Source organism: Drosophila gunungcola, chromosome 3R, assembly GCF_025200985.1.
Source record: "Drosophila gunungcola strain Sukarami chromosome 3R, Dgunungcola_SK_2, whole genome shotgun sequence".
Classification (NCBI taxonomy): Eukaryota; Metazoa; Arthropoda; class Insecta; order Diptera; family Drosophilidae; genus Drosophila; species Drosophila gunungcola.
The window spans coordinates 10,335,463-10,352,172 of NC_069139.1; the positions used below are offsets into that span (position 1 = coordinate 10,335,463).

At 40.2% G+C, this 16,710-nt stretch overlaps 1 protein-coding gene across 2 annotated transcripts in view; it reads right to left on the minus strand.

The window, feature by feature from the left end:
• Window positions 1–13,991, minus strand: part of LOC128266216 (uncharacterized) — a 47,048-nt gene extending 33,057 nt beyond the window's left edge. For both annotated transcript variants that reach the window (XM_053002566.1, XM_053002570.1), the window contains exon 1: window positions 13,641–13,991. The gene's annotated coding sequence lies outside the window, so the exon portion shown is untranslated. The remainder of the gene's footprint in view (window positions 1–13,640) is intronic.
• Between the last annotated feature and the right edge of the window lie 2,719 nt (window positions 13,992–16,710).

Genomic DNA, 16,710 nt, shown 5'->3' on the forward strand with positions numbered 1-16,710 from the left:
GAATGGGCGTGTCTGCAGCTGCCACTGCGGAAGTGTAAGACACAGCAGGCGCTGCAACAATGTGTACGCCACATAATGACACATGGACCAAAAGGGAAAAGGAAAAGCCAAGCAAAAACCCAACTGAGCTCCAAGTAATATAAAAGCAATTTTTCCTAACACACTCATACTATACACTCTGGGAAAAGAAAGTTGGGTGGTGGTGGGCGAAAAGCGGGGCAAGGTCACGCCTTGTTGACCAAAATTTCACTACAAATGAGTACCTATTGTGGCCGCTGTTGACACAGTGCGAGCCCGAGACTCTGGGCCACAAGAACTCGGCTCGGTCTCACGGCAGACTGCACAGAAATGAACTTGATTTTCCACTGGAAAAAGTCTACGTCAACATCACGGAGAGAAAAGCAAGTAACCCCGATTAGACATATTGTTTTATAATAATGATAACCAATAATAACCTTTAAAATACGTAATGATATATGTGTTAATTAATTAAATTAAATACGAAATTTTGAAATGTAACATGTCTGGGCTCATGTAAATGCCTCTAGCCATCAAATTTAATTGGCGATAGACCAATTTTCATGCAATTTATTCTCAGTACACCCATTGTTACTCGCTGAAGGCCGAAGGAGCAGTTGATGATGACCCGACAGGGGGGCGATTGTAAAACAATTGTTGTAGCTCGCTACACATTTCTGTGGCCAGGCAGCTTGACCCACTAAGCCCGGGGCGGATCCTGTTTGCAACAAGCGGAGAGTAAGCAGAGAGTACGGAAAAGTAGGCAGAAAACCAGTTTAAAGGCCAGCCACTTCATGAGCAAAGGCACGGCAATCAAAAGCCAACGTGCCACGGCGAATACCTTCACCACCTGCACATGGCAGCCAGAAATATCATGCAAATGAGTTCCAATCAATCTAATCAGGATGCACAGCCCCAATGAATATGTAAATAATTACGAGACGAATATTTACATATCCATGGAGGAAGTCAAATCAATTTAAACGTATCGCAAATTCGGAGAAAAGCCAATGCGCACTTGATCAGCTCTCTCAACGGATTTCCCAGGAACCTCTCGATTCAGAGCAAACTTAATCACTGGCTGTGGGAATTGGGCACCTAAAAGTCATCTAGTCCCTGTAATATATTGACCTTATTAGTAGACAAGACTTTATTTATTTAACAGCAAAAGAAAAACTTGTCGTAAATGTACATTTCCGTTAACGTTTTAGAAAACCGTGATCTAAAGTTTTAACTTAAGAAATTTGACTCTTGTTAATTACTTTCATATATATAATAATAATTTAGGTACCATTGTCGAAAAACTTGACCGAATCCTTCTTAGTTTTTCTACCTCTTACCCTTAGGCAAACGAAGTTAGTCTTCGATTTCGGGTGGCCTTGTCATGGAGAAGCCTAATGAGTGTCAGGCCGCCAATTTTATGACTTTATGGGCCCACTCTCATCTGCGCATTGCCGCCAACCGAACACTGTATACACACAACAACAATGGCGCCATTAGCATCGTCGTCAGTCGCCACTTTCACCCTGTTTTCCCAACTCCCCGCCTTATCCCACGGGCGGATGCTACGTTTCCGGGAAACTGTCGGAAATGGCATTTTCAAAACGAAGATTTTGTTAACCATCCCACCGACCGTCCAGAGCCATACATTGTTATAACGACACAGATGATGATGATGATGATGACAAGCGGGAGCTGGGATGGTCGGTTGCCTAGGCCAACTCCTGGTTGCCCAGCCAACTGTTGTTTGTATAACTTTGGGCTCAGGTATAGCAAAACAACAGTAACCAGAATCCACACAAAAATAACAATACTAATAGACCTAGTTGAATTAATATATTAAAGACATCACTGTGCAAAAACAGAAAGAAACCTAATAGGTGGGAGCTTTAAGACTTGGACAGGAAATGAAGTAAACTTTGCGATTAAGCGGCTTTAAGAAGCCGGTCCACTCGTCATGCTGACCTCTGATCTCAAAGCCGAACACTCAGATCTTGACACTCAGGCATCCACTTTCCGCCTAATGCAATCACAGCAGCCAATGCCACTGCAGTTGGGCTTTAAGTGCCAAAACACTTACTTAATGGAAATTACTTGAGAACCCTCCCCGCCACTCGACACGGCTCAGTACATCCATCGATAGGCGGAATCACCGGACTGAGGATGAGCAATCTGGATGGGGACTGGGATCAGAATAGCAATCGGTAGCCACTTGAGTGTGTCATGTCCGCACGATTTTTGCTAAAAATCATTTAACGGCTATGTGCCGGAAATGCGACACATCCCCCCAAAAACACTGCCAAACACCTCGGAGTTCCGCACCGCCCCAAAGAACCTTTTAAAGTCAATAATTTGATTTTGATCGGAGAAATTTAACTGTATTTAAGTAAGAAGATATTTCCGAACAAATACATTCTCTATTTACATATTTGCTTACTAAATCGGTAAGGTATTTCAGAGTAGACTATAAGCTCAACATTTAAAGTCTATTCATCTAAATGACTTTATGAACAATTTATTTTAATTTTTTTATATATTAAAGTTAATTTTTAAAATATCAAATATATTAAAACTTTACATTACATTTAACTGGCAAGCATTAAAATTTGCAAGTTTTATAATATGTTATGCTCAAATCTTAAACAAATATAAAATTATGACCATTACTACTCCTAGTTTTAGATAAGTTTTTCCCGCAGTGCCGGCTAGCAGATGCGAATTTCTGTCAATTGATTGAGCTGAGAACACAGGTCTGCTTGAATTTTTCACTTTCCCGTTGTCGGCACTAATGTCACCAGCACGTAATGCGAACGTGTAGAGCCACCGCCCCCGCCCACTCCACTTTCCCATTTTCCGCCCACTCTGCCTGCGAGTGTGCGTGTGTCCTTAGCAATTTCAAAATTGTTGTGTTCAATCAGAGCCGTTTTGCCAAGGACTCAGTCAGCACCCCCACTTCCACTACCATCGGATCGAATCGTCGTCATCAACATCTCCGGAGATACGGGGAGAAATGCTCGGTGAAAGTGAGACGCAGACGGGAGAAGGGGTCACGATATCGATGCTTGAGCAAAAGCTTGTTGACCTGCGAGTCCGGCAGTTGATGTCCGAAGTTCAGATTGTCGGACTTTTGGTCTGTTTGCCAGGCAATCGTGGGGCATGTTTGATGTTTATTGGAATCTGTGTCGGTAGCGCTCTTGTGGTTCACAGTTCACATCCAAAAAACGATCAAAGAGGCGGCTTTGAAAAGTTTTCTAAAATAAAAGTCTGTTTCAAAAAAATTGTACCCAAAAAGGAAAAGCACATTAATCAAAACAAGTTTGACTTTAAAGGCAAACAAAAATACTTTGTAGTAAAATGATTTTAAAAATAGAAATACTTTTTAGAAAAAGGATTGAGATGTTATATTACAAAACCATTTGAAATTTTTTTTCAATATAACATTAAAATTCAATATTAAAAACTGAATTTTACTTTAAAATGTTTGTATTAAACATAAACTTATCTGTTCAGCAACTCAACAAAGAAAAATGTTCGGCAAATCACATTTAGTTTTTAGAAGAACGAATAAACATAGTCTTCATTTTTCTTTGGCTAAAAACGAATTGCATTCATGGCCACATTATGGTCAAACTAGCATTAGTATATCACTTCAAAATATGTGCACAACCCATTGACCCAAAAACACACATACGCACATACACGCGAAATGCATAAGAAAGCGCCAAAAACTTTGTGCATAAATAAAAATTGAGAAACACGCCAAAGGATGGGAAGCTGGGCAAAAGAAAATTGTTTGAATGGAGGGAAGGTCCCAGGTCAGGTTAAAGATAATAATAATAAAAAACCGCTCAAACATGTTGCCAAAAAAAAGGGAATGAAAAGTCAAACAACAACAGCAATAACCTAAAATCAAAAAAAAAACACACAAGAAAGTCCGAAAGGAGAAACTGGAAATCTTTCTTCTTGGCCGTTTTGAGAATTTTTTATTTCATTTTGCGTGGAGTTGAGTGAGTTAGCGTTGGCATTTGTCAGTTGCTAGCTGTCAGCGCTTACTTCCTGCCACGCCCCCTTAGCCCCCTCCTTATTGTCCATCAAGGGGTGTGAGAGCCCCACTGTGTCTGCAACTTTCCGCAACTTTTAATAAACTTGGCAAGCATTTTTTCTTTCAACCATTTTGTTACGCTGGTTCAAAGGTTACGCACACACACACACACACCCTCACCCTCACCCTCACCCTGATTTATATAGATACGTAAAATGGGGCAAAGGAAAAAAAAAAAAACGGTGACAGTGGGAAAGTTTAACAACCAAACTCAAATTGAAGCAGTTAAATGGCGTATTGTTTTGCAAAATACTTGACCAGGGAGTGAGAAGTTTTGACCAACAAATTGTCAAGTTTTATGCACGGCCATTTGGTGAGATTTTATTTTGATGTCTTTGCTCAGCTTTCATGCGATTTTTATTGCCTCCCTGCGCGTAAGCGTGTTGATCAGGAATCACGAAATGGAAATGGCGTCCTTAGGGCTCATAGAAAGCGCAATTGTTTCAGAGGGGGTCCTCGAAGGAAAGCCACATTATTATTGCTGCCGTTCCTGCATTAGACGCTAATTAGTCGCAGCTACAAAAACAACGGTTCGCAAATTAGTGTTGCACAACTCCAGGCGTTGCAAGTGAAATATTTGCACATTTGCAAAAGCAAGCCGCCAAGTTGTTGCAGACACATGCTCGTCGGCGTGTGTGTGTCCGTCAAACATGGGCCATGCACCCACAGGCAAGACACATTAATATACACCGGAGAAATCATTGAGGCCAAGGGTACTGCTTTGGAGTGAAAGTACCACGATACTTTACTAGAGAACGATTAAGTAAACAAAATATTAAAATTAAGTAAACAACCAAACGATAACTTTACCAATGTCTAAATTTTTGTAATAAACAAATTATTTTCAAGTTGAACTTAAATCTTTTTCATTTCTAATTTTTATAGGTATTTCTTACTAACAAAATTGAATTGTAAATTTTAAAGGTTTCGGCTCCAATTTAAATAAATATTTAAATTTATATTTCGCTCAGTGCTTTCCCGTGTTGAGTTGCTGCTGCTGATGTGGCGTGGCTGTGGGTGTTTTTGCTTTGATGCGGTTAACACTGCCAAAACTTTCTAGTGAGACCCGACTGCCGTTGCAATTATGTACCAAATAGCATTACACCTTCACATACACTCCAAAAACAGTGGGACGCATTCGCACCCCACCTCACCGTTTCTCTTCGTGGTTCGTTGCACTAATTAAGGAAAATACATAGGAGGACGCAAAACGGCAACGTTTCGTATACGCAATCCACCTCAAGAATACTTCAAAGACATAAATTGTTGCTACGAATATAACCAAAAGTAATCTGTTTTGTCTTGCGGCTTGCTGAAATATTTGCATAGTAGATTAAAAAAAAAACTGACAGAAAACTAAAACAAAACGAAGCAAACCCAAACAAGATTGGGAACAGGCAGTCCACATGTCCTATTCATTATTCATACATTGCTGGCATTTAGTTTGCCTCTGTCTGAGTCTCTGAGGGCCAGATGGAGTAAAAATTTAATGAATATATACAAGTGAATACCAACACTATGTAATTAAGCCTGTTTTTATGAAAGTTTATTTTTTTGTGTGGCCATACTTAGATATATAACCTATTTTTATAATATCCCGTAACATATAAGTATATCCTAAATAATAAATAGGGTTTGAAATATACAAAAAATATGTTAAAGAATCTCAACCCAACCCTTTAAAGCCTTCTCCAAAAATTCCTCGCAAATTTTACTAATTTTATATAACAGGGTTTTATTACAGCTGTCATGGACTACAAAATGTCTTGTGAATCCCTGGGGCTCTTAATAAATATTATCTTAGCAACAGTAAATTACTGCGCCCAGCAAGGGTATTCTGAACTTTTAGCTTTTCGCTGAACTTCTTAAAAATGCTGACATTAGCATACATATTTAATATGCAAAAGCATGTGCATGTGTCTAGACGATGGCCCTTTAATAAGCATCACCCCCGCAGAACAGCCTTATTTGATTCCATTCGGTTTTTCCAAGTGGGCTACCCACTTGTCTCCTGATGGAATGTCTTTTATTTTTTGGGATACACGTGGAGATGCGTTGGGGGCTGAGCTTTCGAAGAGGGAGGGGACTTTTTCAAGTACTAAATACCACTGGTAGATGGGTCACAAGTTCAACACTCGACGAAAGAATCAACTGCTGCCATTCAGCTGCTTGGCTTTCATTTAATAATTCACTTTCATTAGCGAGGAGTGAAATAAAACTGTACGACCGCAACTTAATGAGAGCACCACCCACTTTTCCGCCGCCCATCGCCCACCGCCAGTGTTTCATGTCGTGTGCCACGCCCCGCTCATTAAAAGTAACCAAACTGTTGGGGACCGCAAGCCAGATGACGACAACAACAAAACAGGGCCAACAGCACGTGAAAAGCGGCCAAAAAGGCAGCCAGCAAGGAGCTATCTTCATCTCCATCTCCACTCCACTCCACTCCACCCACTCAGTATCTCGCCGGTTTCCTGTTCACGTTACAGCTATCAACGCTAATGACAAAAGCGCGCAAAGTTTGCATTTGCGTGGAAAGTGAAAGGACACTAAACATGCCCACCGGGTGTGTCCGGCACAAGAAACACAAAAGAGCATAAAATTAGCGAGCGCTGTCGCCGCCCTGCCCGTCCCGCCCCTGTTCCCTGTTTATCCCCCTGAAGCGAGCAGGACTTTCTGTCCTTGCACAGCGAAAAAAAAAAAAACGCATCTAAAATCAACAGCCAAGAGTCAGCAAAGAAGAATTGCTCTTAGGACGAAAATCCGCTTTTAAAAATAATTAAATATAAATAAATAAAAATATAAATATATAAAATCAAAATAGATCAAAATAAGGTTTAAGAATAGGTGCATAATATTGTTTTAACTTTATTTACTCAAACCACCGCTTACATAAGCTCTTAGAATACTTTTAACTTTAATAGAGAATTTATAACATTATTCTCAAATATTCAATTTATTTGGGGAGGACTGTTAGGAATACCAAAAACCCTTTCAAGTTGTAATTTGTCCATAGGGTTTTCACATTTAAATTATGTTCATCTTGTTAGAATTTTCCTCCAGTGCACTTAATTTTAAATTTCCTCCAAACAAAACACAGGAGGAGATGGGCAGGGAAGTGGAAAACAAGGATTGGGGACAGAGACAGTGGCGAAGTCCGAGTCGGTGACTCTTCACTCCAGCACTCCTATGATGAATTCATGCCATCACTTTGCTTGTAACAAAACTTGTGATTGTTGCTGTTATTTCGGGGCTGTGTGTGTTGTTTCTTTTTATTTTTTGGTGGGTACTGTGTCCTGATTTTTCATCCTCTATCCCAGCAACCGACCGCCCATCGCACTTACACGAGTTGGTCATTAGCTACGCCCGCCAGCAAATTATTTGGCTGGGTGCGGCAATGGGCAACCATATTGTTGCTGTGGTCCCTGTCATTGTGGCTGTTGTAGGCGGTTATGATAAACATCAGTGCAGCATCAGACTGCGAGGGGGGTTTTCTGGTCCAGAACCAGAAGCTGAAATTGCAAATTCGGAGTGGGCCCTCTTTGCGTGCCTTTAATTTTTCAGATGGGCCTGGCTTGTGGTTTGTTAAACAATTTTCATGTCAAGTACTTAAAATTGTTGCTGACTAAATCATCGGGGAGTCGTTTCTGTGCACGGAGAAAAAATATAAAGTAAAACAAATAAACTTAAACAAAATGGTATTTTTAAAGAAAGTAGAAAATTTCAATAACATTTTAAGTCAAAGTTTTTTTAGTCTCTTATTTTTATATTTTTTTTTCAAGAATGGAAAAATGGAAACATTTTTTTTATAACGGTGCTATTCGAGACTACCTAATATAATTTAGTTTTGTGTCTTTCCAAACAAAAGCATAATTTTCTTCAATGTTTTCTCTCAGTTTACAGCAAAACAGAAGCGAGACGACAAATTGCGTTAGCCATGCGACATGCTAAAAAATTAACGCAATTTTTTCATATTTTATTCAGCTAATGCGAGGGGAGTGGTTTCCTGGCAAATTACGAGAATTAGCGGGTGGTAGGGCGAGACTGGCTTTTATTCAGATACGGATTTATTTCTGTCTGGTCTTTTCATGATTTATTGGGCCTTCTTTTCTTATTTTTCTACAAACATAAATCCACTCTGCCGCTTCAAGACAAACTTTAAGTACGTTGCCCATTTCGGACACATAAAATGTCTGACTAAAGTCGATTAGCATTTTAATAAGTTATTTCGGTGGGTAGACAGATGAAATTATATACAATGCAATTTGGTGGGCATAACACATTCGTAAGGTAAGTTCGATTGGATCGAATATTAAATTGTATTGACTAGCAATTTCTTCTGGCCGAAATCGCTCCTATAAAAATGTAAATTTCGTTTTATTGTTCCGAGATTTATTAGACGAAATGTATGTGTCCCAAAAACTTGGGAAACTGCTGATTTGCAGGGATTATTCGACCAGCAAATGTCGAGGACATATATCTGCCCAATACATATATATATATATATATTCGGAAGCCCACGTTGCGCAGGGGGGATCGGTGGTTTTATGTCGCACCCCACGTGGCACAGTTTTTATGCCTCGTGCAAAATTTATGATCGTTGCTAACTGTTTTTATGATTCTATTTTGATGATTGTTTTGGTTGTTCGGTTTTGCCGGGACTAAGCTTTTGGCTCGTATTTCGTTCCGTTTTTGCCGTCGTCCAGTGAAAACATAAATAACATTCCACTCTGCTGGCGGTGTCAGTTTTGCATTGTCTCGCCGCGTTGCTAGGGATTTTGGGATTTGAGCATGTGTCTGGGAATAGATCACAACTCAATCGATTTTCCGCGGCAGGGTAAACAATAAAATAAATGTTATAACAAGCATAATGGAAATGTTAACAACGGCACGTACTAATCAAAGGCGCTTCCGCGGAGGAAGGGGCGAAAAAATGCCCGAAAAAATGCCGACAAATTGACAGATTCCCCACTTGGGTATGCCAGCAATGTAGTCTGGAAATTGCATAAAGGCATGATTTAATGAATTTCCGGCAATAAAATAATTTAATTTCGGCCTAGTCGAAGGCCGAGTAGCTGGCTCATCATTAACAACGTCAAGAAGCTTTCAAAAAATCCAAAAAGAAAAAAAAGTGCGCAAATCTCCGCATAATTTAATAACGTCAAAGTTGGGTGCTCCATTGCTTTTTCGGCTAAGGTGGTTGGGCTGCGTGTCGCATAATAAAATGCCAGGCAGGCTGACAGGAAGAAGACGCCTTTTTGGCCAGGATTTTCTTGGCTCCGCTTACATGGCAGCCCGGCTAATCTATGCGATGTGCTGGCTGGCACCTAAGCCAGCAGCTTTGATATTTCAGCATTAGTCCCATTAAAGTCAACATTATGAATTTTAATTTCGTGCACTTTATGCGAGAGAGGGTACACTGAGCCAAATTTCTTGCCATGTTCAGGCGCACCACGTTTAATGTCCAGCTTTTAAATATATTAATAAATTAGCTTACATTTTTGATCTAGGCCTTTCCAACGAACAGCTCACTATATGACGCAACATATTGAAATATTCATCAACAGACAATATATTTGTCTAGAAATTTAAAAATATTAAAAACTGTCCTACAAAACACATTGGCATATTCTATGCTCTTTAACTCTAACTATAAACGTACAATTTTCACTTGTCAAAAACTAAATTTGATACGTTTTCTATATTTTGTTCTCTGCAGCGGTGAGTCAACCTCAATTAAGTGCGAAGACGTGCCGAGGTCGAAGCTGACTTTCAGGACTTTCAGGACTGCCAGGGCTTCCTGCACTTGTCATCTGCTGCTAATGCCACTCCCACTGCATTGGCAGTGAAAACAAAGCCACAGATAAAAGTTGGGAGGCATCCAGGGGCTAAGGCAGAGGGGATTCGAGGGGCTGTCAAGCAGAGTCTCGGCAATCGCCTTACAAGTGCAATGTCAATTTGTGCACAAAGGGATAATAAGGATTTATGTCAAATGCTGGCGCTGTTTGAGTTTTGCCAATATTTTCACAGATGACTGCACTTGCCTCAAGTGAAAATAAAGCGCGGCTTAAGCAGCAGTCACAAAAAAAAACAAAGATTCAGAGAAAACACAGACTATAGAAGCTTGTGTTTCGTCTCAGACTGCACTAAAAAAAATGAAGACTAAATCCTAGATAGCCTATAAAAAGATTTTGATTTAAAACTTTTCCAAAACTTATTTAAGTACTACGATTACCAAAAATGTAAGATTACATAAATTTGTTCTATGTGCTGTTGAAACCTATTAAGACTCAAACTTCGGCGATTGAACTTTGCACTCAGCCACCTAATGGCTACTTAACTTATTAATTTCCTGTATTAACAACAACCTCTTCACAAGCAGCTCTCATTAAAACTGCATAAATACATCAGCCAAGCTATCAGAAAGCAATTTTCCCAATACCTAGCCCCGAAAACCGCCCTCAAAACTCACTTGAAAACTTGTGAACTTTCCGCCGACAACATCAGCAGCAGCAGCAACAACAACAACAGTAGCAGCAGCAATCAGCAGTAAAGGAAACACTAAGGATACAACAACAAAGGGCCGAACAAGCCCAACTTTTTCGAGTAGAGAGCTCAGAAAGTGCGCTTTGATGCTTTTACAAGTTTTTAGTGATTTTTTTATGTAGCCCGCTTTTGGGGGCCACATACACCCGCACACCCACACACAGAGGCTTTGTAACACACAGACAGTCGAGGGACCACCAAAAGCAATCAGTTTGCGGTACACATTGTGGAAAAGGGGATTTCCCTGCCTTGATAGAAATCATGCTGAGTTGTGAAACGTAAAATTGAATTTACTCTGCCGCATTCCCACATTACCCCACTCACACTGAGATTTTCCATGTGGCCGACAGTTTTTCACGCTTTTCACCACCAATTGTGATGGTGAGCGGGACAAAACTCTGCTGACTGCGTCGGCCCGTTCCATTCATAAATCATTGGGCATTTGCCATATGCAAGAGGCTCGCTTTTGCTATCACTAAGTCCGGCATTAAGCTCGGCTTTGACTTTCATTTACCAAAGATAAACCAGATACAGCTGCGGTCAAAATAATATTAGTGTGGCTGGCTATAAAAATTGCTGGATACAAAGGACTTACTACTGTTGCAAATAAAAACAGAACTATAAAACACCTTTAATAAATCTGATTCTAACTCTTAGAAGTCTATTTAAAAATTGTTTGGGTTTTAGCATATAAAATAATAATAATAATATACAGCTTAAGGAACTTCTTTATTATTAAATTTCTAGAGATATAATAAAACTTTCATTACTTTTATATTATAAAATTTCTAGAGATAAAGCATTTGGTGCTTTGTTCAGAGAAAAACAAAATCAGTGTTCTGTATTTAAATGGTCATTCAGTTTACTTTAACTACTTCTATTATTTTGAGCATGACTGTCTATATTTTTCCTGTCTGATAACCCTCATCAAATGTCTGATGAGTGGAATTTGCTGGTTTTGCAACAATACCTAATGATTTAGTTTGTCCCAAATCTTTAACTAAACCCAAAGTAATCAGCTTAAAGTAGCAAAATTAAATTAAATCGAACCGAGACGTTGAGTAAGTTGAGTAAGTGGTCGACTGTCAATTGTTGTCTGTTCGGTTGAATTGTTCATGTAACTGTTGCGGTCTTGGCCTTGTTTTCAGGCATTCGTGTTTATTTAAATGTAATTAATCTCTGCACAGCTCTTATTTTGAACCAGCTTTTCATTTGGATTCAGGTTAGAGCTTAGAGCTTAGACAATTAGATGCCGGCTAAGTGGTAGCTGTCGAAAGTGGGCGGAGTCCGCAGCTCCAAGAAAATCTCAGCCCAGCTGAATAATCCGTATTTGGCTCTAAAAGCTATTTATGTTTAGTTGCAGACAAGTATCTTTATCGCCAGAGGAAACTGTGGCAGGTTCATAAATAATATAAACAACTAAAAAATCAGCTCTGAAGTTGAAGGGGAAAGGGAAACGAGAATATATAATTTTTGTGTATGACAAATATAGAGTATAAAAGTTTCTAATATTTTTGATAATTAATAATGTTTGGTATAAAGAATAATTATATTTTTTTTAGGTTACAGTATACCCTTATAACCTTATAAGTTGCGCTTCCCATCGTTTTTGGCTTTAAAGCCAACGCAATCTAAGCGGGCCCCAGCTTAATTAATCCAATTTCGTTGTGCGATATTTCACACTTAAAAATCAAACTCTGGCAATTTGTTACACTCACTCGCACGCACCCGAGCACCCGAATCTGAGCCAGGACTTCAAAACCAGAGCCGGAGCCAAAACGAGCCAACGATACACATGAGACGGCACCGCTTGAAGCGGAGTGAAGTGAAATAAAGTGGAGTGCGGTACATGGAAATGGGTCGGGGACATGCGGGTGCTCGGTTAGTACGTGAGCCCCGCCAAAAGTTGCGCAAATAAATGGCAGTGAAATTTTATAGCACACTTGATAATTTCAGCAATAATTCAGCGCGGCTAATCACCGCATAAATAATCTTAGGGACAGCCCAGCTAAGCTTCACTCACCATCGCAACTACAGCGGACCAGTGCGATTTATATATGTATTTATTTGTGTACTCCGCCCAGTATGCACAGTGCATGAGGCGGTAAAAACCAACTAGGGGAGACAGACAGTCGGAGACAAAAACAGGATTTGGAATAGGAAAATATATATTTATATATATGAAGGGAGTGAGAGTAAGAGAGACAGAGGCTTTGGCTGAGCGGCGGAAGAGCAAAGCAAACACGAGACACGGACCAGCAGCATCCAAAACTCATGAAATCGAGAACTCGCTCGAATAGAACGTGAGCGAAATTTTTGCTAACGAATGTTGACTTTGCCAAAGTACTAAAATCAAATAAAGCCAACAGCTACAACCAAAACAAAAACAGCAAATCAAACAAAATCAACAATCACTTGGTAAAAGTTAGCCCAAGTTGATGAAGACAAACGCGAGCCATACAAAATGAAGCCCAAGTTCGGGAAAAACTATTTGGTCATAATACAAAAATTAATATATGGCACCGCCAACTTGTGGATCATTCAGTATTTAAGCCAGGCAAACAAGGGGCGTAAATCCGTAAAAGTAACTCTCAGCTGGCAAAGTAAAGTCCCAGTTACAGGGTTCCATCTCAAAATCCGGTTTTTGGTGCCGTCTGACTGTCAGTCTGTCAGTGGAAAAACAGAAAGGACCACGACTATCTAGGTTATACACAGACACACACACAAGTACAATAGAAGCAGATACATTGCGTATACGCCGCATGTGCCACGCGAATAGCGGAAAGGAAATAAAAGGCAGGAAAACAACAAAATAGGAAATTTAATGCGAACGCTGCGTGAACCGAAAGTTTAAAGCCAACCGAAATGGCAGTCTGAAAGGCAATAATTTGTATAACTTTATGGCGGCGCAGGATCCAGGATCTCAGGACGCCAGCCAAACCCCCGAAAAAATAAACTTGCTTGAATAATTTACCAGCAACTCCAACTCCAAGTACAATGGTGGCACTTTAGTTTATTTTATAAGTTTAATTTATGGCTATGTTTGAACACTTCTCCATTTGACAGTTTGAACACAATTGGGACTGTTTGCACACTTTTTTATTTTGACAAGGCATACACTTTAATGTATTTATTCCCTTCGGTTATTTCACTTTCATATTCCTTTGTTATCTGTATATTTTTTACTATTTTTTTATGCCCTCCTGTTTTCTATTTTCCGCACCGAACAATTCGCTGGCTCGTGGAGCGAGGCGATGGCTTCCACTTTCCACTTTCACTGCCAAACCGACCGTTAAATTCAACGTTCGCCACGCATCTGACTGAATTGCTCGCTGGCCATCAGATATGCATGGAGTCTGTGCACACGCACTCAGAAATCGGAATCGGTGTGGTTCGTCGCCCGAGCGGAGTCCTCGCCTCGATTCGTGCCGCTTCGTGGTCTCCGGCTCTCGTCCACGGACGGAGTGTATAACACCGGGCCACGAATTTGGCCTGGCGGCTAAGAGAGAAAGGACCTCGAATTCGCCGTGTTCGGTGGCAAGCCTTTCTCGGTTATCTATGGTCAGGGCTAAGAGAATCTGTCACCAAAAGGAGCATTTCGAAATCAGCTGGGCTTAGAACAGTTCATCTTCCATCCTCTGCTTGTTTTTGTACGGATAATAATGGGAACACGATTTTGAGCTTAACAGCTGTTTCTGTTGGAGTGCGCAGAAGCAAGTTATCCAAGAAAATAGTCCTAAATAGTGGTAACAGCTTGGGAGCAAAACCTATTCTTAATAGCCGTATAGATATTAGAACCAATTCCAGGTTATTTTTAACGAATTCAAAACACAAGAGATTCAAAAACAGATTCCCCTGTTAAAACTTAAGTAAATCCCATTTACAGGAAATTATTTTACGAAACCAAACACAATTTACCCTCTTGTATTGTTTTAGAACAAAACATTAGCTTTTTAAAAGGATGACTCAAACAATGCACAGTTTTTAAATGTATATTATTTTAAATGTATAAAACTAAGTGCACAAAAAAGAAAATTAAGAAGTTTTTTGTAATAAAGAGCCTTTTAATTTCTGGCAGAGATATTTGTTTTCTTTTTAAACCTTTCAAAAAAATATTTATGGTTTTAGTTTATTAAATTTGAATTAAGGGCTTGCTTTTTTGCATGAGGTTATTAGTAAATATTAAAGGCTAAATAAAAAAATGTGTGGTTTCATCATATACTCAATATCCAATATCCCCTCCCCATAATTGATGCACTCATAGTTCCTTTTGAAACAGCAACCCACCCACCTTTCCCCAATAATCAGTTCGCCCTTCTGGGGGCACTCAAATAAAAATGAGTGTGCGAAAGACGTAAAGCAAACAGCCGAGTCACAGATCAATATAATGAACCGAAAAGTAAGCCAGAAGCCGCAACAAATTGCCAGTGAGTCGGAGTCCAACGCTGCAGTGGCTCAATGTGGATTTTGATTTAAGTTTTAGCACTGCCGCGCACTTATCGAGCAATTGAGGAGCAGCTTCGGGGGCAAAGGATATACGAGTATATACGGGCCATATGCGGCATTCCAATGAGAGCCGAAAGTTATTTGCAATATACGAAGCGATACGGTACGATACGATACCATGCGATACCATGCGCTACGGCCACCCATAGATGATGTATGTGTGGCGTGCGGATATCATCCCAAAGTGCACATCATGATTTTATTAAATGGACTCTGATGTATTTATTGTCCAGCAACAACGTGACTTGTGAATTGATTTCATTAAACTGAAAAAGTTAACAAAGCAGCGCTCGGCCCTGGCAACATTTTTTGGACAAAGTCGCCCAGATAGCCAGATAGCCAGATAGCCGGATAGCAGCAGTGGCAGTCCGGCCATATATCGCCATATAGATAAATATTTTTTTATAGCAATATGGGCGAGTGTGTGTTGGCTTAAGGACATCTATCGTTAGTGGCCAGGAGTGGAGACGAGGGATGAGTGAGCCTCAATGACCAATGGCAACAGCGGCGCGCATCGAGCGTGGAATATCAATGTGGTCGAGTGGTCGACTGGCAAGGACCAGGAACAGAACCAGAACCAAAAGCAGGGCCATCCAAATCCAACCAACTGACTGACTGACTGACCGAATGTCAGTCGAGTCCTGGATGGTCCTTTGGCCGAACTGCTTTTTGTTGACCGCTGTCCGCCACAAATTGCCAAATTGTGTGAGTGTCCGGCTTTGGCCGGTTTCATTTTGTACAAATAATGATGATAATGTTGATGCGGCTGTTGACTTAACGCACATAACGCTGATTAGCCACATAGCCGGAGAAGCAATCGCATTCTCAAAATGATCTGAGACTTAATTGAATGCACACGGTGAAATAAACCTTGCTATGTTGACAGATTAATTCCTGTTGCCACCAAAATAGTGCAAATAAAATCGAATTTATATTATACACTTCGTATTATTATTGTTTTGCAAATTAAGACTAAATTAAGAATATTTGAAGTATTAAACTTTAAAACATATCTGTCATTATTCTTTTCCGATCACAATTCTTAATATTTTTTTCAAAGTGCAGGACAGCAATTTATCCCTTCAACCAAATATGCAAGGCAATCGGAAAGGCAAGGTATGGGCCGCAGTCAAGGACTTCTGTACTTGGGGTGTCCTTGGCATGCGATTGCACTCAAACAATTTCTATTAAATGCGCTTTTAATTGCAGTCGAGAGTCTCGAAAGGCATTTCAATGGCAATGACTCCGGCCAACGCGGCGGATGCGCGTTTCTCGAATAAAAGCTAATTTCAGCATTAAGCAAATGTCGCCTCTCGCCCCTCTAAATGGAAATGAAAAATTGCCAAGAAGAATGAAGAAACCAAGTGCCTACAGCGGACGGACCCCGCCACGCCCACCACGCCCACCACCCAAACTCCCACTTTCTCTATCCATCCTTCTGCTTTGCTGTTGTTGCATTGTAAGTTGTCCTGTTTTATAAATGTTGGCGGCAAGAACCACTTACATGAGCCATTTGCATCATATTTCTGTTGTCATTT